The 25,038-nt window shown below is 40.6% G+C and overlaps 2 protein-coding genes and 1 pseudogene across 6 annotated transcripts in view; all 3 read right to left on the bottom strand.

The window, feature by feature from the left end:
• Window positions 1-778, bottom strand: part of NR1I2 (nuclear receptor subfamily 1 group I member 2) — a 36,509-nt gene extending 35,731 nt beyond the window's left edge. Inside the window, exon 1 of the mRNA XM_004036132.5 lies at window positions 705-778. The gene's annotated coding sequence lies outside the window, so the exon portion shown is untranslated. The remainder of the gene's footprint in view (window positions 1-704) is intronic.
• LOC109026118 (prohibitin 1-like) overlaps window positions 1-20,183 on the bottom strand; it is a 29,711-nt pseudogene extending 9,528 nt beyond the window's left edge.
• CFAP91 (cilia and flagella associated protein 91) overlaps window positions 11,005-25,038 on the bottom strand; it is a 75,129-nt gene continuing 61,095 nt past the window's right edge. For 4 of the 5 annotated variants that reach the window (XM_004036127.4, XM_055383737.2, XM_004036128.5 and 1 more), the window contains one exon: window positions 22,070-23,958. The gene's annotated coding sequence lies outside the window, so the exon portion shown is untranslated. Of the gene's footprint in view, window positions 11,274-22,069; window positions 23,959-25,038 lie in introns of those variants that run through there. The other variant, XR_008678671.2, reaches the window with a different exon arrangement.

Raw genomic sequence — 25,038 nt, 5'->3', positions numbered from 1 at the left:
GTATGGAGTGGCCTTAAAGCAGTGCCTCTGGCCATAGCTTCAGCTGAGCTGGGCTGTAATGTGGAGAGAAGAAGGACTTGGTGGCACTGACCACATGCAGGCAAGACTCGGTTCTGTGGGACAAGGTGCCCTTTCAATAGCAGAGGTAGAAAACTCACTGGTTTGAAGCCAACTCAGCCGCAGCACTGTGCAGGGGTGTGGCAGGTGCTCTGAGGGACCCCTCCTTGAAGTGGTGAGTCCTGGTGACTGTCATGCTGCTGTCCTTGGCCTCAGGGGGCTGCCAGCACTAACCCAGCAGGCCAAAAGGAATCAGGACTGAGTTGCTCCCAGTTCCCATAGTCCCCAGCTCCCACAGTCCTTGGAGGTGGTATTTCCTGGGTCCAGGGACTCCAGCCCTGTAACAGGGAGCTGGTTGTATGTGTGACTTGTGGTAACTCATGCAGTAGTTAAGGCTTCTCCTGTGGTGATTTTTCTAGGAGGCTAGTGCAGGACCAGAGAGCATCAGTAATGGGGCTCAACATTAAGTGATTGTTTTCATGCTTTTTTTTTTCCACCCTAGAAATGAGGAGACAGCAGCAACATGATTCACGACCCACTATGATGCTGACCTCAAACAGAAGGTATATTTGTGTTCACACACATCTTTTGGATGGAGCTGAAGGGCGGTCAGCTCCCAGCAAAAGAGAAAGAAAGAAAAACCATACCTGCTTGGTGGTAAGTTCTTTGCTCCGACTTCTCCCCTGGGGTCCACTTTGAACAATCCGGTGCAAAGGATCGATCAAGGAGTAGCTTTACCAAGGAGCCGCTGCCTTGTTCAGGACAGGAGTATTAGCTTATTCTCTTGCTTTTCTCACTGTGAACACTTGGCTTGCAGGCTGAGGCTGAGATTCCCACTGAAGTAAAGGCAGTGCTTCCTCTTCCCGTCCTAGTCATAGGTTATGATTTCCCCGGATATGAGACAATCTTGTCTCTCACCTATATTTCAGTCCAAGTCAGATGTAGGATGTTGCCACTCCTAAGTCCCAAGTCCAGCACTTGGACTAGCAAATGAAGAGATTACCGTATTTATTCTCATTATGTTCTCCCTACTTTTTTCTTTCAGGTCTCTTCACCACAAAAACACAGGAAAAGGGGAAGAGAGTGGCAAATATCCGCTTTGTCTAAGTAATTCTGAGAGCATTTCATCAGTCTGAGGGTCTCTGTCCTTTACCACTAGGGGCAACATTAATTTGAACCTAGATCTCCTTATACTTCCTCCTTTGTTGAAACCACCTCCCTGGATAGTGTTACTTGATGTGAAAGTGAGCAAAGTATTGATTTATGATGGTGCCAATCACCAGCACGGTTATGTAAGAGGGAGGCAGGCACACAGGGAGAGGGAAAGGGTGTGAGATGAGGGGGCTGAGCACAGTTCTTGAGAAGGTGACCCCACCACTTTGATCTCAGAACAGAAGGCTGACCAGGAGTGGGGAGGATGGACCAGCTGAGGGCTCTTTCCTCTCCTGGGTCCTGCCAGCGGGGAGCTGAAGAGTCCTGACTCTTCAGCCTCAACCTTCTTATTCCCTAGCAGCAGCTGCTCCCAAGTGAACAGAATCAACAAAAGCCGAATGTGGTGGATACCAGGATATGTTTCTTCTACTTGCTTTGTTTACAAAGATGCTTTATGGCAGGTGAGGGGAGTGGAAGTAACTGCTCCTACCTAAAAGGCAAACAAGTACAAGCCTCTGGCAACAGTAAAGCAGGGACATGGGCCCCAACAAGAGAGGGAGAGGGAGACCACGATTGAGCAAACAGGTAGAAAAGAGAACCTGGGAGGGGAGGAGCCAAGATGGCCGAATAGGAACAGCTCCGGTCTACAGCTCCCAGCGTGAGCGACGCAGAAGACGGGTGATTTCTGCATTTCCATCTGAGGTACCGGGTTCATCTCACTAGGGAGTGCCAGACAGTGGGCGCAGGCCAGTGGGTGCGCGCACCGTGCGCGAGCCGAAGCAGGGCGAGGCATTGCCTCACCTGGGAAGCGCAAGGGGTCAGGGAGTTCCCTTTCCAAGTCAAAGAAAGGGATGACGGACGCACCTGGAAAATCGGGTCACTCCCACCCGAATATTGCGCTTTTCAGATTGGCTTAAAAAACGGCGCACCACGAGACTATATCCCACACCTGACTCGGAGGGTCCTATGCCCACGGAATCTCGCTGATTGCTAGCACAGCAGTCTGAGATCAAACTGCAAGGCGGCAGCGAGGCTGGGGGAGGGGCGCCCGCCATTGCCCAGGCTTGCTTAGGTAAACAAAGCAGCCGGGAAGCTCGAACTGGGTGGAGCCCACCACAGCTCAAGGAGGCTTGCCTGCCTCTGTAGGCTCCACCTCTGGGGGCAGGGCACAGACAAACAAAAAGACAGCAGTAACCTCTGCAGACTTAAATGTCCCTGTCTGACAGCTTTGAAGAGAGCAGTGGTTCTCCCAGCACGCAGCTGGAGATCTGAGAACGGGCAGACTGCCTCCTCAAGTGGGTCCCTGACCCCTGACCCCCGAGCAGCCTAACTGGGAGGCACCCCCCAGCAGGGGCACACTGACACCTCACACCGCAGGGTATTCCAACAGACCTGCAGCTGAAGGTCCTGTCTGTTAGAAGGAAAACTAACAAACAGAAAGGACATCCACACCGAAAACCCATCTGTACATCACCATCATCAAAGACCAAAAGTAGATAAAACCACAAAGATGGGGAAAAAACAGAACAGAAAAACTGGAAACTCTAAAATGCAGAGCACCTCTCCTCCTCCAAAGGAACACAGTTCCTCACCAGCAATGGAACAAAGCTGGATGGAGAATGATTTTGACGAGCTGAGAGAAGGCTTCAGAGGATCAAATTACTCTGAGCTACAGGAGGACATTCAAACCAAAGGCAAAGAAGTTGAAAACTTTGAAAAAAATTTAGACGAATGTATAACTAGAATAACCAATACAGAGAAGTGCTTAAAGGAGCTGATGGAGCTGAAAACCAAGGCTCGAGAACTACGTGAAGAATGCAGAAGCCTCAGGAGCCGATGCGCTCAACTGGAAGAAAGGGTATCAGCGATGGAAGATGAAATGAATGAAATGAAGCGAGAAGGGAAGTCTAGAGAAAAAAGAATAAAAAGAAATGAGCAAAGCCTCCAAGAAATATGGGACTATGTGAAAAGACCAAATCTACGTCTGATTGGTGTACCTGAAAGTGATGCGGAGAATGGAACCAAGTTGGAAAACACTCTGCAGGATATTATCCAGGAGAACTTCCCCAATCTAGCAAGGCAGGCCAACATTCAGATTCAGGAAATACAGAGAACGCCACAAAGATACTCCTCGAGAAGAGCAACTCCAAGACACATAATTGTCAGATTCACCAAAGTTGAAATGAAGGAAAAAATGTTAAGGGCAGCCAGAGAGAAAGGTCGGGTTACCCTCAAAGGGAAGCCCATCAGACTAACAGCGGATTTCTCGGCAGAAACCCTACAAGCCAGAAGAGAGTGGGGGCCAATATTCAACATTCTTAAAGAAAAGAATTTTCAACCCAGAATTTCATATCCAGCCAAACTAAGCTTCATAAGTGAAGGAGGAATAAAATACTTTACAGACAAGCAAATGCTGAGAGATTTTGTCACCACCAGGCCTGCCCTAAAAGAGCTCCTGAAGGAAGCGCTAAACATGGAAAGGAACAACCGGTACCAGCCGCTGCAAAATCATGCCAAAATGTAAAGACCATCGAGACTAGGAAGAAACTGCATCAACTAATGAGCAAAATCACCAGCTAACATCATAATGACAGGATCAAATTCACACATAACAATATTAACTTTAAATGTAAATGGACTAAATTCTCCAATTAAAAGACACAGACTGGCAAGTTGGATAAAGAGTCAAGACCCATCAGTGTGCTGTATTCAGGAAACCCATCTCACGTGCAGAGACACACATAGGCTCAAAATAAAAGGATGGAGGAAGATCTACCAAGCAAATGGAAAACAAAAAAAGGCAGGGGTTGCAATCCTAGTCTCTGATAAAACAGACTTTAAACCAACAAAGATCAAAAGAGACAAAGAAGGCCATTACATAATGGTAAAGGGATCAATTCAACAAGAGGAGCTAACTATCCTAAATATATATGCACCCAATACAGGAGCATCCAGATTCATAAAGCAAGTCCTGAGTGACCTACAAAGAGACTTAGACTCCCACACATTAATAATGGGAGACTTTAACACCCCACTGTCAACATTAGACAGATCAACAAGACAGAAAGTCAACAAGGATACCCAGGAATTGAACTCAGCTCTGCACCAAGCGGACCTAATAGACATCTACAGAACTCTCCACCCCAAATCAACAGAATATACATTTTTTTCAGCACCACACCACACCTATTCCAAAATTGACCACATAGTGGGAAGTAAAGCTCTCCTCAGCAAATGTAAAAGAACAGAAATTATAACAAACTATCTCTCAGACCACAGTGCAATCAAACTAGGACTCAGGATTAAAAATCTCACTCAAAGCCGCTCAACTACATGGAAACTGAACAACCTGCTCCTGAATGACTACTGGGTACATAACGAAATGAAGGCAGAAATAAAGATGTTCTTTGAAACCAACGAGAACAAAGACACAACATACCAGAATCTCTGGGATGCATTCAAAGCAGTGTGTAGAGGGAAATTTATAGCACTAAATGCCCACAAGAGAAAGAAGGAAAGATCCAAAAGTGACACCCTAACATCACAATTAAAAGAACTAGAAAAGCAAGAGCAAACACATTCAAAAGCTAGCAGAAGGCAAGAAATAACTAAAATCAGAGCAGAACTGAAGGAAATAGAGACACAAAAAACCCTTCAAAAAATCAATGAATCCAGGAGCTGGTTTTTTGAAAGGATCAACAAAATTGATAGACCGCTAGCAAGACTAATAAAGAAAAAAAGAGAGAAGAATCAAATAGACACAATAAAAAATGATAAAGGGGATATCACCACCGATCCCACAGAAATACAAACTACCATCAGAGAATACTACAAACACCTCTACGCAAATAAACTAGAAAATCTAGAAGAAATGGATACATTCCTCGACACATACACTCTCCCAAGACTAAACCAGGAAGAAGTTGAATCTCTGAATAGACCAATAACAGGAGCTGAAATTGTGGCAATAATCAATAGTTTACCAACCAAAAAGAGTCCAGGACCAGATGGATTCACAGCCGAATTCTACCAGAGGTACAAGGAGGAACTGGTACCATTCCTTCTGAAACTATTCCAATCAATAGAAAAAGAGGGAATCCTCCCTAACTCATTTTATGAGGCCAGCATCATTCTGATACCAAAGCCGGGCAGAGACACAACCAAAAAAGAGAATTTTAGACCAATATCCTTGATGAACATTGATGCAAAAATCCTCAATAAAATACTGGCAAACCGAATCCAGCAGCACATCAAAAAGCTTATCCACCATGATCAAGTGGGCTTCATCCCTGGGATGCAAGGCTGGTTCAATATACGCAAATCAATAAATGTAATCCAGCATATAAACAGAGCCAAAGACAAAAACCACATGATTATCTCAATAGATGCAGAAAAAGCCTTTGACAAAATTCAACAACCCTTCATGCTAAAAACTCTCAGTAAATTAGGTATTGATGGGACGTATGTCAAAATAATAAGAGCTATCTATGACAAACCCACAGCCAATATCATACTGAATGGGCAAAAACTGGAAGCATTCCCTTTGAAAACTGGCACAAGACAGGGATGCCCTCTCTCACCACTCCTATTCAACATAGTGTTGGAAGTTCTGGCCAGGGCAATCAGGCAGGAGAAGGAAATAAAGGGTATTCAATTAGGAAAAGAGGAAGTCAAATTGTCCCTGTTTGCAGACGACATGATTGTTTATCTAGAAAACCCCATTGTCTCAGCCCAAAATCTCCTTAAGCTGATAAGCAACTTCAGCAAAGTCTCAGGATACAAAATCAATGTACAAAAATCACAAGCATTCTTATACACCAACAACAGACAAACAGAGAGCCAAATCATGAGTGAACTCCCATTCACAATTGCTTCAAAGAGAATAAAATACCTAGGAATCCAACTTACAAGGGATGTGAAGGACCTCTTCAAGGAGAACTACAAACCACTGCTCAAGGAAATAAAAGAGGATACAAACAAATGGAAGAACATTCCATGCTCATGGGTAGGAAGAATCAATATCGTGAAAATGGCCATACTGCCCAAGGTCATTTACAGATTCAATGCCATCCCCATCAAGCTACCAATGACTTTCTTCACAGAATTGGAAAAAACTACTTTAAAGTTCATATGGAACCAAAAAAGAGCCCGCATCGCCAAGTCAATCCTAAGCCAAAAGAACAAAGCTGGAGGCATCACACTACCTGACTTCAAACTATACTACAAGGCTACAGTAACCAAAACAGCATGGTACTGGTACCAAAACAGAGATATAGATCAATGGAACAGAACAGAGCCCTCAGAAATAACGCCGCATACCTACAACTATCTGATCTTTGACAAACCTGAGAAAAACAAGCAATGGGGAAAGGATTCCCTATTTAATAAATGGTGCTGGGAAAACTGGCTAGCCATATGTAGAAAGCTGAAACTGGATCCCTTCCTTACACCTTATACAAAAATCAATTCAAGATGGATTAAAGATTTAAACGTTAGACCTAAAACCATAAAAACCCTAGAAGAAAACCTAGGCATTACCATTCAGGACATAGGCATGGGCAAGGACTTCATGTCCAAAACACCAAAAGCAATGGCAACAAAAGACAAAATTGACAAATGGGATCTAATTAAACTAAAGAGCTTCTGCACAGCAAAAGAAACTACCATCAGAGTGAACAGGCAACCTACAACATGGGAGAAAATTTTCGCAACCTACTCATCTGACAAAGGGCTAATATCCAGAATCTACAATGAACTCAAACAAATTTACAAGAAAAAAACAAACAACCCCATCAAAAAGTGGGCGAAGGACATGAACAGACACTTCTCAAAAGAAGACATTTATGCAGCCAAAAAACACATGAAAAAATGCTCATCATCACTGGCCAACAGAGAAATGCAAATCAAAACCACTATGAGATATCATCTCACACCAGTTAGAATGGCAATCATTAAAAAGTCAGGAAACAACAGGTGCTGGAGAGGATGTGGAGAAATAGGAACACTTTTACACTGTTGGTGGGACTGTAAACTAGTTCAATCATTGTGGAAGTCAGTGTGGCGATTCCTCAGGGATCTAGAACTAGAAATACCATTTGACCCAGCCATCCCATTACTGGGTATATACCCAAAGGACTATAAATCATGCTGCTATAAAGACACATGCACACGTATGTTTATTGCGGCATTATTCACAATAGCAAAGACTTGGAACCAACCCAAATGTCCAACAATGATAGACTGGATTAAGAAAATGTGGCACATATACACCATGGAATACTATGCAGCCATAAAAAATGATGAGTTCATGTCCTTTGTAGGGACATGGATGAAATTGGAAACCATCATTCTCAGTAAACTATCACAAGAACAAAAAACCAAACACCGCATGTTCTCACTCATAGGTGGGAATTGAACAATGAGATCACATGGACACAGGAAGGGGAATATCACACTCTGGGGACTGTTGTGGGGTGGGGGGAGGGGGGAGGGATAGCATTGGGAGATATACCTAATGCTAGATGACGAGTTGGTGGGTGCAGCGCACCAGAATGGCACATGTATGTATACATATGTAACTAACCTGCACAATGTGCACATGTACCCTAAAACTTAAAGTATAATAAAAAAAAAAAAAGAAAAAAGAAAAGAGAACCTGGGATTGCCAAAAAATGACCACAGTTGTCTTCAGGTGAACATTTGGACTTCCTTACATTTATTTATTGACTTAAGTTGTTATTATTTTGAAGTACATGCTTTAATCCAGCCCTGGTGAGAAAAGCCAGAATATCTAAGTATGATTTGTTTGTTTTGTTTTTAATTGGTTTCTTCTCTATCCAATTTGCACTTCCCAACGGATGAGAAAGACTTGAGGCTGGGATTTCCTAGGGGTTAACATTTCTCAAGTGGATGCTTGCCTTGCTGTTTTCAACCAAGTGCAGAATGTAAGGTGCTTACACAGCTCACTGCTGGGGACTTACTGCCAGCAGTGGGGACTGGGACCCACAGCCATAGGGCTCTGTCCTTTTTTCAGTCACATTTCTGATTATCCACATGGGATTCTGCTAGGGCTAGGAGGCATTGGATTACAAATCCCACTGGACAGAAAGTTGACTTGGGCCTTAGGCAGGGAGGACCTAGTGTAAGTGAAATATTGAATGTCATGAGGATATTGGAAAGAAAAAGAGTAAGTGAAATACTGGATTTCAGTCCCAGTGGAAGTAGTCTGAACAGTGTGCTCTGGGGTAGGAGGACAGCATGGGGCTATATCTGGGGCCTGCAGGTCTCCTGAGAAACATAGATCAGAAGGCCATGGCTACAGCCAAAGTGGGTGGGAAAGCTGGAAAGGGTTAAGAACTCACCTCAGGAAACTTATTTCCAAGATCAAAAGTAGGCCTTTCTGCACTGACAGGTATCTCCAAGTCCAGGGAAAAAAGGCATGACTCCAGCTCAGGTAGGCCACCTTGCCAGAAGTCCTTAGGTTATGGGTAACATACGTAGCTTTCATCATCTCTCAAATCCCTTCTGGCTCAGAAGGGCCTGGCCTTCTCTCTCTTAAAAATATAGTGAATTATTTACAGCAGAACAGGAAACTAAGAACAGATTATGAAACCACTGAGGTAAAGGAAATATTCTCAGGTTTCTGCAGGGATCTTTGGGTCTCTTTTCCTCTGGGTCTGTGGTGTGAAGTCCCAGCTAGAAGACAGGAGAAGGCTGCAGGAGTGCCAGGCCTCTCTAGTCTAGCACTGCACTGTTAATATCAGGCATGGCTCTATAGTGAAATGAGTTAAGAATACAGCCAGAAAATACACTCTCGTTCTTAAGGACAGCTTACTAATGCCCTCAGTTGAGGGCCTGAGTCACTCTCAAGCCCAGCTGGGAAGTCAGAGAAATTTGAGGCCTTGACCTCCATTCTATACTTTGCCTATTGCAAAGAAATGTAGAGCTCCTAAGCAACTCATCAGAGAAAAGCAGATCTGATCAGCCTGAAGAGTTTCATCTTTTTTTTTTTTTGAGACAGTGTTTTGCTGTGTTACCCAGGCTGGAGTGCAGTGGCATGGTCATGGCTCACTGCAGCCTCAACCTCCTGGGCTCAAGCAATCCTCCCACCTCAGCATCCCAAATACCTGAGACTACAGGTGTGTGCCACCATGCTTGGCTAATTTTTTTTTTGTTTTTCTTTTGTAGAGACGAGGTCTCATTATGTTGCCCAAGCTGGTCTCAAACTCTGGGGCTCAAGCAATCTGTCTGCCTTGGCCTCCCAAATTGCTGAAATTACAGGCATAAGCCATTGTACCTGGCCAGTTTCCTCAGTGTGAATTCATTTAATGTTTTACCCCTCTCCAGAGAATATTAATATTTAAAAAGAGGAACAGAGAGAACAAAATAAAAGAGTGATGCACTGATGATATAAATTCAGGTGGAATCTGAGGAAAATAGGTGTTTATCAGCCAGTCACATGGTCTTTCTCAAAAATCTCTTAGCCTCCCTCTAAGGTGTGCTCAGGGGCACTTAGGGCAGGAGCATGGAGGTGACACTCTGATCCCCATGAGGCAGTCTTGGAGGAACCTTCTCCCTTTTCATCCTTAAGTGGAGGTAGTAGAAGTTACCCAAAAAGGCTAGGAATAGGAATCTTCTCTTTGAAAGCGGTTTCATTTTATCACAAGTAGAAGCAGTGATGCAAAGTTTAACTTCCCAGAAATCGCAGATTCCAGTGACTGGAGGACCACTAAATTTGAGCACCAGCTGTTCCAGATCCTATAATTACTCTGAGGCTCCATAAATTACACTTGTGGTCAGAATTCCAATGTCTCTCTTAGAATTTTGGAACACTTTGTTTTCACCTCATCTGTAAATTACACTGCAGAATATGATATCTGTGACTTCCTGCCTTAGTTGCTTATAAGCCCCCTGAGAGCAGAAGCCCTTATATCACCTGGTACCAACTGCATCTGGTGGCTGCTCAGTTCAGTGTAGTAATTCTTTTAAATATGGTTTTTACTAATATGCTTTAATAGAGTTCTGCCTTTATTGAAGAGAAGAAAAAGGACCACCTTGAGAGGACCTTCCCTGCAGCTAGCTCATGCTACTACTAAATGAAACTTATACTTACTTTTGATTTATTATTAAATGAGTTAGCCCTTAAATGTGTGAAGCCTCTTTTCATTTTTAGGCTTTAAACTTGTAATGATGGCAAGTGTCATGATGAGGATAAATTACCCTTTGACAGCAAAGAGATAATTGGGTATTTGGTATATATGGAATTATCTAAAACTTATTTGGAATTATACGTATATTTTCATAAATCACTATAATGTTTGAGAGGGATAAAGGGATTGAGGGGAAAAGGTGCAAATCTGGAATCTGGTAACACCGCAATACCTCTTCCCAGAAATATTAATATGACAGTTACCTTCTCTCAACAGCTGTTGCTGTCAAGTTTCTTTGCTCCACAATATTATATTAGAAACTCTTGAATAAAATGTAAATTGAGAGGTCATACAGGAAACAGCTGAGAGTCAAATCATCTCTCAGAAAAACTGTTCCTATTCTATGAATAGACATCCAAACACTGACCACATTTATAGCTATTGTTTAGTCAATCAATTAGACCTGTTTTGTCTCTGTAAATGGAAACATAACACTAATTCCCAGAGCAGGTATTCAATAAATTAATCCAAATATTTAAGTGTCTTAAAATTGCTAGTCACATTTTATGTATTTATTTTATTTTTATAAGGTACAATTTATCAGTCTTTACTTTTTTTTTTTTTTGAGATAGGATCTTGTACTGTTGCCCAGGCTGGAGTGCAGTGGGGGCAATCATGGCTCACTGCAGCCTCAAACTTCCAGGCTGAAGCGATTCTCCTGCCTCAGCCTTCTGAGTAGCTGGGCCTACAGGCACATGTCACCATGCCCAGCTATTTTTTTCTGGTAGAGACGGGTTTCCCTAGGTTGCCCAGGCTGGTCTTGAACTCCTGAATTCAAGCGATCTTCCCACCTTGGCCTCTCAAAGTGCTGGGATTACAGGCATGAACCACCACACCCAGCCAACATTTTTTATTCTGGTAAAAAATACATATAATATAAAATTAACCATTTAAATCATTTTAAGTGTACAATTCAGTAGCATTAATTATAATGTTTTGCAACCATCACCACTATTCATATCCAGAACCCCTTCATCATCCCAAATAGAAACTCCATCCATTAAGCAAGTCCCCATTGTTATCTTCCTTGAGTCCTTGGTAACCTCTAATCTACTTTCTATCTCTATGAATTTGCATATTCTAGATATTTTATGTAATTGGAATCATACAATATTTGTCCTTATGTGTCTGGCTTATTTCAGTCAGCATAATGTTCATCCATGTTGTAACATGGGTCAGAACATCATTCCTATTTATGGCTGAATAATAATCCATTGTATGCATATAGCATCTTTAATTTATCCATTTATCTTTAGGCTACTATGAATTATGCTGCCATAAACATTGGTATATAAATATTTGTTTGAGCTTCTGCTTCATTTCTTTTGGATATATACCTAGTAGTGGAACTGCTAGGTGTTTGAGTCCACTCAAAATTCATATGTTGAAATCCTAACCCCCAAGGTGATGGTTTTGGAGGTGAGGCATTTGGGAGGAGATTAGGTCATGAAGGTGGAGCCCTCATGATTGATGCCCGTTCTTCCACCTGAAGTTATAGTGAGAAGACTGTCATCTATGATCCAGGAAGGGATCACAGATCCCTTCACCTGTCACTGAATCTGCTGGCACCTTGACCTTGGACTTCTTGGTCTCTATAACTATGATAAATAAATTTTTGTTGTTTATAAACTATCCAGTTTATGGTATTTTGTTGTAGTATCCTGCATGGACTAAGACATTGGGTCATGTGGTAGTTCCACATTTAACTTTTTGAGGAACTACCAAGCTTTACCACAGCAGTGGCATCATTTTACACTCCCACCACCAATGTACAAGGGTCCCAATTTCTTCATGTCCTCTCCAACATCCTCTCCTTGTTATTTTCCATTAAAAAAATTATATCCATCCTAGTAGGTGTGAAGTGGCATCAGGCCTCCTGTTTTCAGGCCTCCATGGTTTCTGATGGGAAATCAACTGTTAATCTTATTAAGGCTCCCTTGTACAGGATGAGTTGCCTCTCTCTCACTGTTTTCAAGATTCTCTTTGTCTTCTGACAATCTGCCTATACTGTATCTTGGTGTATCTCTTCGTGTTTATTTTGCTTGGGCTTTGTTGAGCTTCCTGGATATGTAGACTCATGTCTTTTATCACATTTGGGACATTTTTGGCCATTCATATATAATTTCTGTCTCTCTCTCTCTCTCTCCCTTGTCCTTCTGAGGTTCTCATAATGCATATGTTGGTCCACTTGATGGTGTTCCACAGGTATCTTAGTCTTTGTTCACTTTTCTTCACTCTTTCATTCTGCTTCTCAGAATGGATAATTTCAAGTGTCCTATCTTCAAGTTTGTTAAATCATTCTTCTGCCTGCTCAAACCTGCTGTTGAACTCCTCTAGTGAAATTTCTCATTTCAGTTATCATACTTCTCACCTTCATAATTTCTATTTGATTCCTCATTATAATTTCTATCTCTGTATTGATATTCTCATTTTATTATTATTATATATTATTTTCCTGGTTTCCTTTCTTCGTTTCCATGATTTCTTTTAGTTTTTTGAATACATTTAAGACAGTTGTTTTTAAAGTCTTTGCCTAATAATTTCAATGTTTGAGCTTTCTCATGGACAGTTTTGTCAGTTTATTTTTTTTCCTTTGAATGCATTATCCTTTCCTGTTTCTTTGTATGCCTTGTGATTTTTAAAAATTGAACATTCAAATATTACAGTGTTTTAACTCTGGAAGTCAGATTCTTCCAGTTCCTTATGGTTTGCTTGTCTTGATTGCTGAAGGCTTAGCTTGTGTTCAGCCAGTGTTTTTGATAGAGCTGTCCTTGATTGCCAGGAGCTAAGTAAAACAAAACAAGTAAAACCCCCTCCTCTTCTAGTCTTTGTGGATTGGCTCTGTCTTGGGGCACTATTAACACTCTGGTAGGCCATTTAAAATTCCCCATGAGGCCGGGCATGGTGGCTCACACCTATAATCCCAGCATTTTGGGAGGTCAAGGGAGGCGGATCACCTGAGGTCAGGAGTTTGAGACCAGCCTGGCCAACATGGCAAAATCCTGTCTCTACTAAAAATACAAAAATTAGCCAGGTGTGGTGGCAGGCATCTGTAATCCCAGCTACTCAGGAGGCTGAGGCAGGAGAATCATTTGAACCCAAGAGGCAGAGGTTGTAGTGAGCTGAGATCACATCACTGTACTCCAGCCTGGGTGACAGAGAGAGACTCCGTCTCAAAAAAAAAAAAAAAAAAAATTTTCCCATGAGCCTTTACTTTCTACTTGTACTGAGCCCAGAGATCAGCCAGTGGTTAGGATCTTCTCAGGTCTTTTCTGAACATGCGTCCTGTCCTGGCATGCATGTTGCTTTCTAAACTCCCGAATACACACTGGCAGTTTTGAATTGCCCTAATTTCCCAAAGGAACTCTCTTCCTGGCTTTTGCTCCCAGACCTTAGACATTCTATTGTATGTCTGAACCTTAATCTTCTGCCCCCAGGTGGCTGCAGGTTTTGTATTCACCTTACAATGTTTCTGAGCAATGATTGTCACTTCTCCCTCTTCACGTGTTCTCAGTTAGGCAAAACGAGATGCATACCTCATATAAGTTCTTCAGTTAGCTCCCGAATAGGTTAGAACAGACAAACAAACTCCAGTAATTTGCAAATGAAGCCTGCTCTGCTCCCTCCAGAACCAGGGTTCAGGGTCCCATACTGGGAACACGGGATGCTGTCTTTAAGACTGCTGCTGAGACAAAGAGGGGATGTGGCAAGAACAAGTAAAAATGCCACAAAGTTTTCCTATCATTTTCCCCCCAATTTAAAAAACTGATAAATGTCCCATCATTTTTAAGTTGCTTTTTCTTGGTTCAGCACTTTCTTAATTGCTGTAAACTTTTGACTCTTTTCCAGAGTTCTAGCAAAGTTGGCTCTGACAGTTGCTTCTTGTTTTTCAGTATTTCTGTAGAGGGTCGGGAGTTTGGAGCTGCCTATTCTACAATTTTGCTGATGTCACCAATGCTAGTGGATGACTTGTTTCTTCTTTATGTTTCAGTTCCCTTCTTTGTACAAGGGGATGATATAGGTAGACAGCTTGTGTTGAGGCTTTCCTTTTGAGAACAGTGATCAATACAAGAACAACCTAATCCAAAAGTTCAAGACCTTTTTGTGTTAGGCTTTGTATCCACATTGGTCATAACGATGAATGACCTTTCCCCAGAAAGGGCTGCAGGCATCTGTAAGTCATTTTTAAATGACCAGCATCTACTTATCCTGTAGATAAGTCATGAAGACATTCTGTTTTTTTTTCTAGACATTTGTTAAGTTTTTAACTTAATTCTGAAACCCATCTCAAATTAATTTTTGTGTTTGGTGTGTTGTAGATGTCAAGATCTATTTTTCCTTCTTTCATTTATTCTGTTGTTCCAGCACCATTTGTTGTAAAGGCTCTCTTTTCCCCATTATTTAGCTCTGCAACTTTAGTAAAAAAAACATATGTTAACCATACATGTATGAGATGATGTCTGGATTCCCTATTCTGCAATATATGTCTATTTATCTATCCTTATGCCAATATCACACTGTCTTGATCACTGAGGCTTTATAGCAAGTCTTGAAGTAGGTAGCATGAGCCTTTCAACTTTGCCCTTTATCAAGATTATTTTGGCCCTTCCTTCCTTCCTTCCTTCCTTTTCTTTCTTTCCTTCTTTCCTTTTCTTTCCCTTCTTTCTTTCTTTCTCTCTCTCCCTCTCTCTCTCTTTCTTTCTTTCCTTCTTTCTGACATATTTTCACTCTGTTACTCAGTCTGGAGTGCAGTGGTGTGATCATGACTCACTGCAGCCTCAAACTCCTGGGCTCAAGTGATCCTCCTGCCTCAGCCTCCTGAGTAGCTAGGTGTGCATTACGAGGCCCAGATAATTTCAAAAAAAATTTTTTTGTAGAGATGGGGTGTCACTTTGTCGCCCAGATTGGTATCAAACTCCTGGCCTCAAGTGATCCTCCTGCCTCAGCCCCCACACCACCCCTACAAAGTGCTAGGATTACAGGTGTGAGCCACTGTGCCCAGCCATTTTGGCTATTCCTGTATTCTTTGCTTTACCATATAAATTTTAGAATCAACTTTGAAAAGTTATTAAAACGCCTGTTAGTATACTGATTGTGATTGCATTGAATTGCCAGATCGATTTGGGGAGAACTGACTACAAAACAACATTGAGTGTTCCAATATGTGAACATGGCATAACTCTCAATTTAGATCATTTATTTTTCTCAGCAGTGTTTTGTAGTTTTTAGTGCAGAGGCCTTCCATGTCTTTTGTTAAGTTTATTCTTAAGTGTTTTACGTTTTTTGGATACTAAGTCAATTAAAAAAAAACAACGCTGTTCTAATTGTTTGCTGCTAGTATATAGAAAATATATTTGTATGTATATATATTTATATTGATGAGATGTAACTGTGACTCTATTAGTTCTAGTAGTTATTCCTTAGTATTACTGAGTATGTTCAATGTAAATAATTATGTTTTCTGCAAAGAAAGACAGTTTTCTTCTTTTCTGATCTTTATGCTTTTTTTCTTTCCTTATTGCATTCATTGGAACGATTAATACAGTATTAAATAGCAGTGTGGTGGGGGTAGATATCCTTGTGGGGGACATTCAATATTTCACCATTAGCTATGATGCTAGCTGTCACCTTTATAGATGCTTTGTCAAGTTGAGGAAGTTCCTTTTTATCCTAGTTTTTTGAGAATTTCTAAACGTGAATGAGTGTAGAATTGTGTTAATTTTTCAGTTAAGATCATATGCTTTTTTATCTTTTTTCTATTAACATGTTGAATTACATTGATATTTCTAATGCTGTACTAACCTTGCATCTTTGGAATAAATGTGCTTTGTCCTGAATAATACTCTGTCTCTCTCTTTTTTGGAATTCTGGATTTGTTTTGGTCATATTTCATTAATGACTTTTGCATTCATAATCATTGAAAGCAGCTATGCTCACCACTATACCACCAATGCTGCAATTGTAATCATGATATAGACCTGTAACTTTATTTTCTTATCTCTGTCAGATGATATGATTATACTGGTCTCTTAAAATGTGATGCAAAGTGCTTCCTCTATATTTTCTGAAAGAGGTTGTATAAGATTGGCATTATCTCTTCCTTAAATGTTTGATGGAATTCACCACTGAAACCATCTGGGCCTGGATGTTTCTTTATGGGAATGTTTTTGATAACAAATTCAATTTACTTAATAGATACAAGGATATATAGATTTTCTATTTATCATTGTATATTTTTTGGTAAATTCTGCTTCAAGGACTTTTTCCATTTCATCTAAGCTATCATATTTATTGTCATAAAGTTTTCAAAAATTCCTTTATTATCCTTTTAATGCCTGTAAGATCTATAGTGACATTCCCTCTTCCACTATAGTGATACCCCTCTTGTTCGTGATGTTGATAATTTGTGATTTCTCCTTTTTGACCAGTCTCTTCAAAGAATAAAATTTTGTTCTTGTCAATTTTCTCTATCATTTTAAGCTTTCTGTTTCATTAATTTCTGCTCTTGTGTGTCTTAAAACATCTCTCCTACTACTTACTTTGGTTTTACTTTGCCTTTCTTCTGCATCTTCCTTAAGTGGGAACTTAGATAACTGGTTTTAAGCCTCTTTTCTAACATGAGTGCATATAGCTACTATTTCTCTGTAAGCACTGCTTTTGCTACATCCTACAAATTTTGAAGTTGTATTTTCTCAATCGTTCACATCAAAGTATTTTCTAATTTCCTTTGTTATTTCTTCTTTGATCCAAAGGTTATTTAGAGATACATTGTTTAACTTCAAAATGTTTGGGGATTTTCTAAAAATATGTATCTGTTCCTGATTTCTAAGTTAGTTGTTTCTGTGGTCAGATAACATATTTTATAAGATTTCCATTTTTTGAAACATATAAAGATGTTTTGTGGCTCAAAATATGGCTTATCTTGATAAATGTTCCATGTACACTTGAAAAGAATATGTATTCTGCCGTGGTTGGGTATAGCGTTCTGATTAGTGTTAAGCAAAGGTATGTAGTTTTGTTAAAATCTTCTAAACTTTACTGATTTCTTGTCTAATTGTTCTATGCTATTGAGAAGAAGGTGTTAAGTCTTCAACTTTGGAGATTTGTTTACTTCTTTTTTTGTTAGTTTTGCTTTGTGAATTTTGAAGCTCAGTTATTAGGGGCATAAATGGATAAGACTATTTGGTTTTCATTTATTATTTTTATGAGATATCCTACTTTATCTTTGGTAATACTGCCTGCTTTGAATTTTTTTTTTGCCAGCTGTAGTAATAGAACCAGTCTAGTTTTCTTATGCTAAATATTTTCCTGTTGTATCATTTTCCACCTATTTACTTTCATTATCACTGTTTTTATATTTAAAAGTGTCTCTTGTAAATCATATGCTTGGTTTTGCTTTTCTTCAAAACAATTTTAAGAAAAAAAAAACAAAACAAGAAACCATTTTGACACCTGTGCCTTTTATTTGGAGTGTTTAATGCACTAATATTTAATGCATGTTAAAGTTGAGTTGAGGTGTATCATTTTGTGATTTATTTTCTATTTGTCCCAACTTGATTTTAGTCTTATGTTTCTCTTTTTTTTCCCTTTTTCTGGGTTAGTTTTTTCGTATTCTCAGTCAGCCAGGGGTATGTGGAAAACTTGTCTCAACCCTTCCAGGATCTCCCCATTAGCACTCTGGTTGGTTTGCTGCTCACCCCAACTGGGACTGCATCCTTGGGCTAACAAAGCTGTGGCCTTTCCCTATTCATTTCTGAGTTTGCTACTTTTAGTATATGCAAAGTCACAAGATTTCATGCCACTTCTCGACCCTAAATATTGAAATTTAAAAATTTATAAGTATTTCTCCTCTGGCAGAAGAGCCACTGGGTTTTTGGCCAACTCCAAACTGGAAAACTACGATTCTTGCTGATTGAGCTTCATGGGAGGTGGGGGAAAGAATTAGCCTTCTGCTGTTTCTCCTTGAATCTCTAGGAGCTTTTCAACTTGCTGCCCATCTCTAGTAGATTTCTAGTTCCCTGGATGCTTTTGTCAATTTTGTCCAGTTGTATGGTTTTTTTTTTAGTGGAGGAGTATTGCTGACCTCTTCATTCTGACATAATTGAAAGCTGATTTTATAGATATGTTTTAATAAAAGATCTTTAATTTTTATTAAAGATAAAAGAAACAGTGAAAAGAACATTTTTGCTTCTTCTCTGAAACTTCTGTTGGAGGTTTCTTAAGCTGTTGAATGTCTTTTGTACAAGGATAAATGGGATAAATTCCTTTTAGGATGTCATACAGAAGGCCTCTCCCTTCCTTTATGACTTACTTGGTTCCTTGATAACATTCACAAGTTGAATCACAAAAAGTTAAACGTTTATAAGGAATGAATGTTATAAATTAGAATTATGTCCTTGAAACTCATTTCATACCGTAATATGCCAAGACATAATGAATGATCTCTAAAACCACACAAATGTTTACTTTTACAAATATTAAGTATGTAGAATTTCATTCAATAAATACCTACTAAGGGATTGATAGGTGCCAGAGACTGGACTGGCTAAGCACTGCAAATGAAAACAAATGAACTCACTAGGTACAGCTGCTGCCCTGCCCTCACACGCCAGTGAGAGAGACGATTACACAGGAAATTACTATCAAGTGTGTTATTGAGGAAGTACCAAGTGTTATGACTATGTGCAGTATCAGTGTTTTCTCACACATTTTTTTTTCTTTGAAATTCTTTACGCTTTACAAAGAAAATATAATTAGAACCTGGACTGAAGACATATCTTCTGTAGTAAGTCTGAATGGTAAATGCTTGGAGAGGGACAATTTCCTTGGGAAACACGTCATCTATTCTCAATTTGGAATGTACATTAAATCACTTGGGAAACTTTAAAAAAAAAATCCGTTTGCTTGGGCTCCACTTCTAAAGATTCTATCTTAATTGGCCCGAGGTGAAACCCAAGAAGCACTTTTTTTTTTAAGTACTGTAGGTGGTTTTAGCATGCAGCCACAGCCAAGAATCACTGTAGTCCTCACTTCCAGTTTCCTCATGTGCCACCTATCATAAAAGGTGCCTCCTTCAAGATTGCAGCTAAGTTTTCTGGGAAGTTCTTCTGTGCAATACTTATGGCTTCCTTCTACTGCACTAATATCTGGTAGGGAGGGAGCCCTTATTCTCAACACCTCAAGTTTCTACAGAACATGAGGTACTCATTCCTATCCCTTTCTTGCTGGAGGGGTTGGGGAGGGGCAGATGATAGCACATCCATATTGTCTCTGTCTCTTATTGTTCCCCAAATGAGACCGAGAAACTCATCTGATGGGTTAGAGACTGATATCCACTGCGCCACTGTCTATACAGTGGTAGGTGTGGTTGTTTTCCTTATAAGCAGGAAACATGCTCCACCTATTTCTCTTTTGTCCTTTATCCCTTTGTGATAGTAAAATTAGCTAATTGGTGCTTATTGGGTATTTACCGTGTGTTGCCTGCTAAGCTTTTTATATAAATTAATTCATTACATCCCAACATCAACCTCATGAGGTACAACCTATGGTTATACCATTTTACACATGAGGAGGCTAAGGCTTAGTGGGATTAAATAACCTGTCTGACACACTGAACTTGGACTGTGATTTCAATCTGGACAGTCTGGGTCCAGAGCCTGCTCTCTTAACTTCCATGCTACTGATGGCAGTGGCCACATCAGACGGTCTGCCACTGCCATCACACTGGCTGCAGCAGGGAGGTGCAGCCAAGGCTGCACCCTCCATGGAGCTGGTGGGAGCTAGGGACAAGCAGGAGCCCCACCCCTTCTGAGTTGGGGTGGGAGCTCCCCCGGTGCCACTGCAGCCACCCAAACCATGGCTGTAGACCCTGGCCTCCCACTCCACAGAGCAGGCAGGAGCCTTGCCCTCCCAGTAGGGCTTCAGCCACCCAACCGTGGCTGCAGATGTGAGCCTCCCTTTGCTCTTGGGGGACTGGGAGCAGGCAGGAGCCTGCTGCTGGGCACAGCTGCAGCTGCCCAAACTGTGGCTGCAGACTCAGGCATCCCTGAGCTCTTGGGGGCCCTGGAATGTCCCCCTGCCCTCACAGGCTTGCAAGTGCCTGCTCCTGCTGCCTGGCTTCTCCCCACTCCTGGTGCATGTTCTGATTGTGGAGCAAGGTTGGGGCCGAGCCAGGGCACTGTCACAGGCCAGCAGGGTGGGCACACGTTCAGGGCAGTGCTGACATGCCAGCCCCCTGCTGCCTTGGCCCTCTCCTGTCTTTGGGCACTGAAGAGCACAGGAGGGAAGCTGAGGGGGTGCTGAGGGCAGCTCAGCACTGGCCTGCAGGCACCCCTTGGCAGGAAGAGCCTGGGTGCCATGAATGACAGGGGAGGCAGACAGCTCCTGGGCAGAAGGGGGCAGGGCCTCAGTGAAGTCCCACCTTCATGCCAAGAAGGCCTGAAGCCTGGGCGCTGGGCTGCCAGTCCTGCTGCCTGGAGGGGGAGCTTATATCCCTTTTTCCTGGGCCTGCCCATGGCTACCCATGGACCAATCAGCATGCACTTCCCCTCTCTGAAGATCAAATAACCATGGACTCAGCCAGAGCAGAGGAGATGTCTGAATGACCAGTTGCAGAGAGGCGCTACCTTCTCTGCTGAGAGCTGAATACTCATCCTGATGACCTGCCTGCAGAGAGGAGCCACCCACTCCATTGCCTCCTTTTTGCTGAGAGCTGAACACTCGACCAGATGACCTGCCTACAAAGAGAAGCCACCCACTGTGGGTCTCCTCTGAGCTGTTGTAACACTCAATAAAGCTGCTCTTCATCTTGCTCACCCTCCACTTGTCTGCATACCTCATTCTTCCTGGACACAGGACAAGAACTCAGGCAAAGGCCCCACTGTCCACGGAGGTATCCAGCCAGAAAAGCAACACTCCAAAGATCCCATAACCCTACTATATTGCTAGGGTTCTAGCTGGCTTTTGTTCCACAATTGGTAAGCACAGTTGAAGGCCATTCACTCTAACTCAGGGGCTTGCTGGCATTCTCCACTCCCCTATTAACTGAGTCTATAATCCTCTGTGCAGTTTGTTGCATAAAATCACTCCAAGTGTTTGTAAATACAACTCTACCCTCAAGTGGGTACCAGTGGCCTAGAACTGAGTAGGAGGATGGGAGTTAGCAGTGGAAGCTCCACCTGAACTAACAATCAGGCTCTAACATAATTTGTCTGGGAGTTCTGCACTTCAGGAACTTAGAATTCCCAACAATTTTGTGCTAACAGTTTCGCATCCTAAAGAGATCCTTTACCCACACTGCACACTTTCCTTTTGGATTTTACCTTGCCTCAAGCTAAAGCACTGCCTCTCTTTACAATGATTCACTATATCTGATTACGCATCCATACAAAAAGTTTTCTGCCTCAGACAGTTCATTGTGATTTTGTATCGCTATTGATCGTACTAGTCTAGCCCCAATTCACTACATGGCTCCAGTCACTATGAACACATGGCTTTAAATGTGTGTTTTTATTGTCACTATAGGTGTTTTATTTTCAAAAGCAAAAATTAGAAAAGTTGGAGCATTTTAACTCAAGCCATTATAAGTAAAAGATTGTCGGTATCAAGAAAAAGTTTTCCTCTCCTAGTAAACTTCAATTAGTCAATGAGAATTGTATAACAACTTGTATTTTCCTTGACTGTCTAAATGCAAAACATAGTTTTAGAAGTCTACATAAGGATAAAGATTTTTAAAGAAAATATCATATTTTAAGTTTCATTACATATGTCCTTTACTAGAAGCTACTTTAAATCCTTTTTCAAACATGAATTGATTTTAATTAAAATAAAATTTTACTGGAACACAGTCATGCTCATTTATTTCTGTGTCATCGAGTGCTGCTCTTACCCTACAACAGCAGAGTTGAGTATGCAGTTATGATGGCGACCATCAGACCCGCAAACCCTAATGTAGTTACCATCTGGCCCTTCAGAGAAAGTCTGCTGTTCCCAGCTGTATAGCATTCCCCTCCCACCTTCTATCCCATCAGCCCAACCTAACTCACTTCTCATTTTGTGTTCTCGATGGTTTATTTCAAAAGTGAATGATATAACCTTTACCTAGCTCAGGTTAGCATGTTTAAAAGAACAAAACAAAATTTAGTTGCTTCCTTACTGGTGCAGTGTTTTTTTGTCAGTGATCCTCAGGGGGAAAAAAAGGTGTCCCAATCCTAGTTTTGCTAGGGCAAGGTGAACCCTTTCAAGTTTGTATAATTAGTTTTTTTAAAAAAAACTCAGAAAATTAATTATTAAACTCTGATTATTGTTTCTATTTTATTTGTTCTGGTTTCATCTTCAAGAACTCCGATTGCTGTGGGATAGGTCATCTACAGCTAACTTCTGTCATTTTAATCTCTTTGCCCATTCCTTCCCATCCCATGTTGGATCACTTAATAAATGTGTTGCCAACATTACCAGTTTTATTCTCTGCTGTGATATTTCTGCCCTTTTCACTGCATCCAAATGAATGTGTAAATTTTGTTGCTGGATTTTAAATCTTTTTATATTTTTCCCATCTTAGCCCACTTTCTTTTCTTTTCAGCCTGCATCTATTTTTTGACCTTGTCTGTTATTATTTCCTACTTCAGTTTCTGAAAAGACCCTTTCTTTTTGACTCCTATTAAAAACACTCAGCAAATGTTTCTGAAATTTTCCTTGTTTCTTACAGTAAGATATTTTCTAACATAAGCTTTGTTTTCAGAGTGGCATACATTTTCCTTTATAAATTCATTACTTGAACTCCATGTTGATGTTTTTGTTCATTTACTGTTTTTTTTTTTTCCTATTTGACAGTCTTTGAATCAGGAAGAATCCTCCTGGAATCCTGATGCTTGTCAATACACAGGATGGGCAGATTGCCTTTCAATAGCACCATCTCTATGGCTGTTGCATGAACACACTTCTTAGATCTAAAGCTCAAAGGTGGGTTGATGTGCCACTGTAGAAGTAGACCAAAGTATAGTTTTCTGTTCCGATGGAGATGGACACTTGGGTTTCCAGTTTGGGACTATTGTGAACACCACTACTATAAATATTTTTGTCATGCCTGTTGGTGCACATACTCATGCATTTCTGTTGAATATATATCTAGGAGATAAAATCCTGAGTCATGGAATATGCACATTTTCAGCCTTAGTAGATAATGCTAATGTCCTGTGAATAGTGAACCAAAACTACTTGGAAAAATATTCCACAACATTTCCTTTTGTTTGATTCAACAAACCAGCACAGCCTCACAGTTAACAAAATATTGAAATGAGACATAAGAAAATGTTCTCTTTAAGTAGGGCATCTAGAAGACACTGAAGAGAATGAAGCTTTTTCATTTGATTATTATTATTGAAAATCATTTTAAATTATTGGATGTTTAAGGAAAATAAATCTCCTTTCTCATGAATCACACACTGGCAAGTTTATGAGCAGTGCACACCTTGGGAGAAGTGCAGACTATTGGAATTCTTTATGATGATTCGTACAGCTTCTTTTACAAAAAAATCACAATCTGTAAAAAAGAGCAAAACAAATGTTTATGATTATGTCATCTTTTAGAAACATTATCAGATCAATACATGCAAAAAAATCCTGCGATACAGTGTGTCTGAGCCCTAGCTTTGAACTCAGACAGCCCCAAACATATCCCAGCTCTGCTATTTATAAGCCTTATGGATCCAGATGTTTCTTACTTCACAGTGTGTCAGTTTCCAAATTCTAGCACTTAAAAAAATCTGTACATTAACTGGGTTGTATACATATATCATAAAAAAATAAAAATACAAAAGAATGTCAACATGAGAAGGGTAAATCTCTTTTCCCCTGGTGTGAACTCCAGTCCCCAGTTTCCATGCCTGGCAACAGCTACCTACCAACTTCTTATTGACCTTTCCAGAAATATTCTCTGTATATTGCAGGCATAATGTGTATATATATATATGAATTTGTTTGTATATATACATATGTATTTCTAACTTTTAAAAAACCATGTATGCCTTTATTTCATTACTTGCCCAAATATTACTGGACCATAAACAGAATAGTCAGACATGTACAATAATAACTAAGCTTATCATCTTTGGTTCTTGCCATCTTTCAATTACATAAAGCCCATAGCTGCTTACCCGTTTTTCAATGTTATCATCTCAAAGATATGTTTGTGAAAGTAGGTGGGTAGAATAAATTTTATATAACAGTATGTTAGCCTAATTTACAACTTTATATATTTTCATATGATATGATGCTTCAATTCATCGTCTTGACCTGGGTCTTGCAAATACCAGGAGCAGCCCTGCTTATGAATGTCCTGAAGAGCAGTTATCCATGGAACATTTGTTTGGGAAAAGTTGATATGTAGACACTGGAGGTCATAAATACCGTTTCTGATTCTCTTTCCATTTTACTTTGACTTACTGCCAACATCCTTTACTATTTCATTTATTTACTTTAAACTGACAAAGAAAGATTATATATATTTGTCAGGTACAGCATGATGGTTTGAAATACGTGCACATTGTAGAATGGCTCAGTCAAGCTAATTAACATATGCACTACTTCATATACTTTTCATTTTTTGTGGAAAGGGTGCTTA

This window comes from Gorilla gorilla, chromosome 2, assembly GCF_029281585.2.
Source record: "Gorilla gorilla gorilla isolate KB3781 chromosome 2, NHGRI_mGorGor1-v2.1_pri, whole genome shotgun sequence".
In the NCBI taxonomy this organism is placed as follows: domain Eukaryota; kingdom Metazoa; phylum Chordata; class Mammalia; order Primates; family Hominidae; genus Gorilla; species Gorilla gorilla.
Note: the sequence above shows the minus strand (reverse complement) of the source record. Positions and strands in the feature narration are given on the sequence as shown.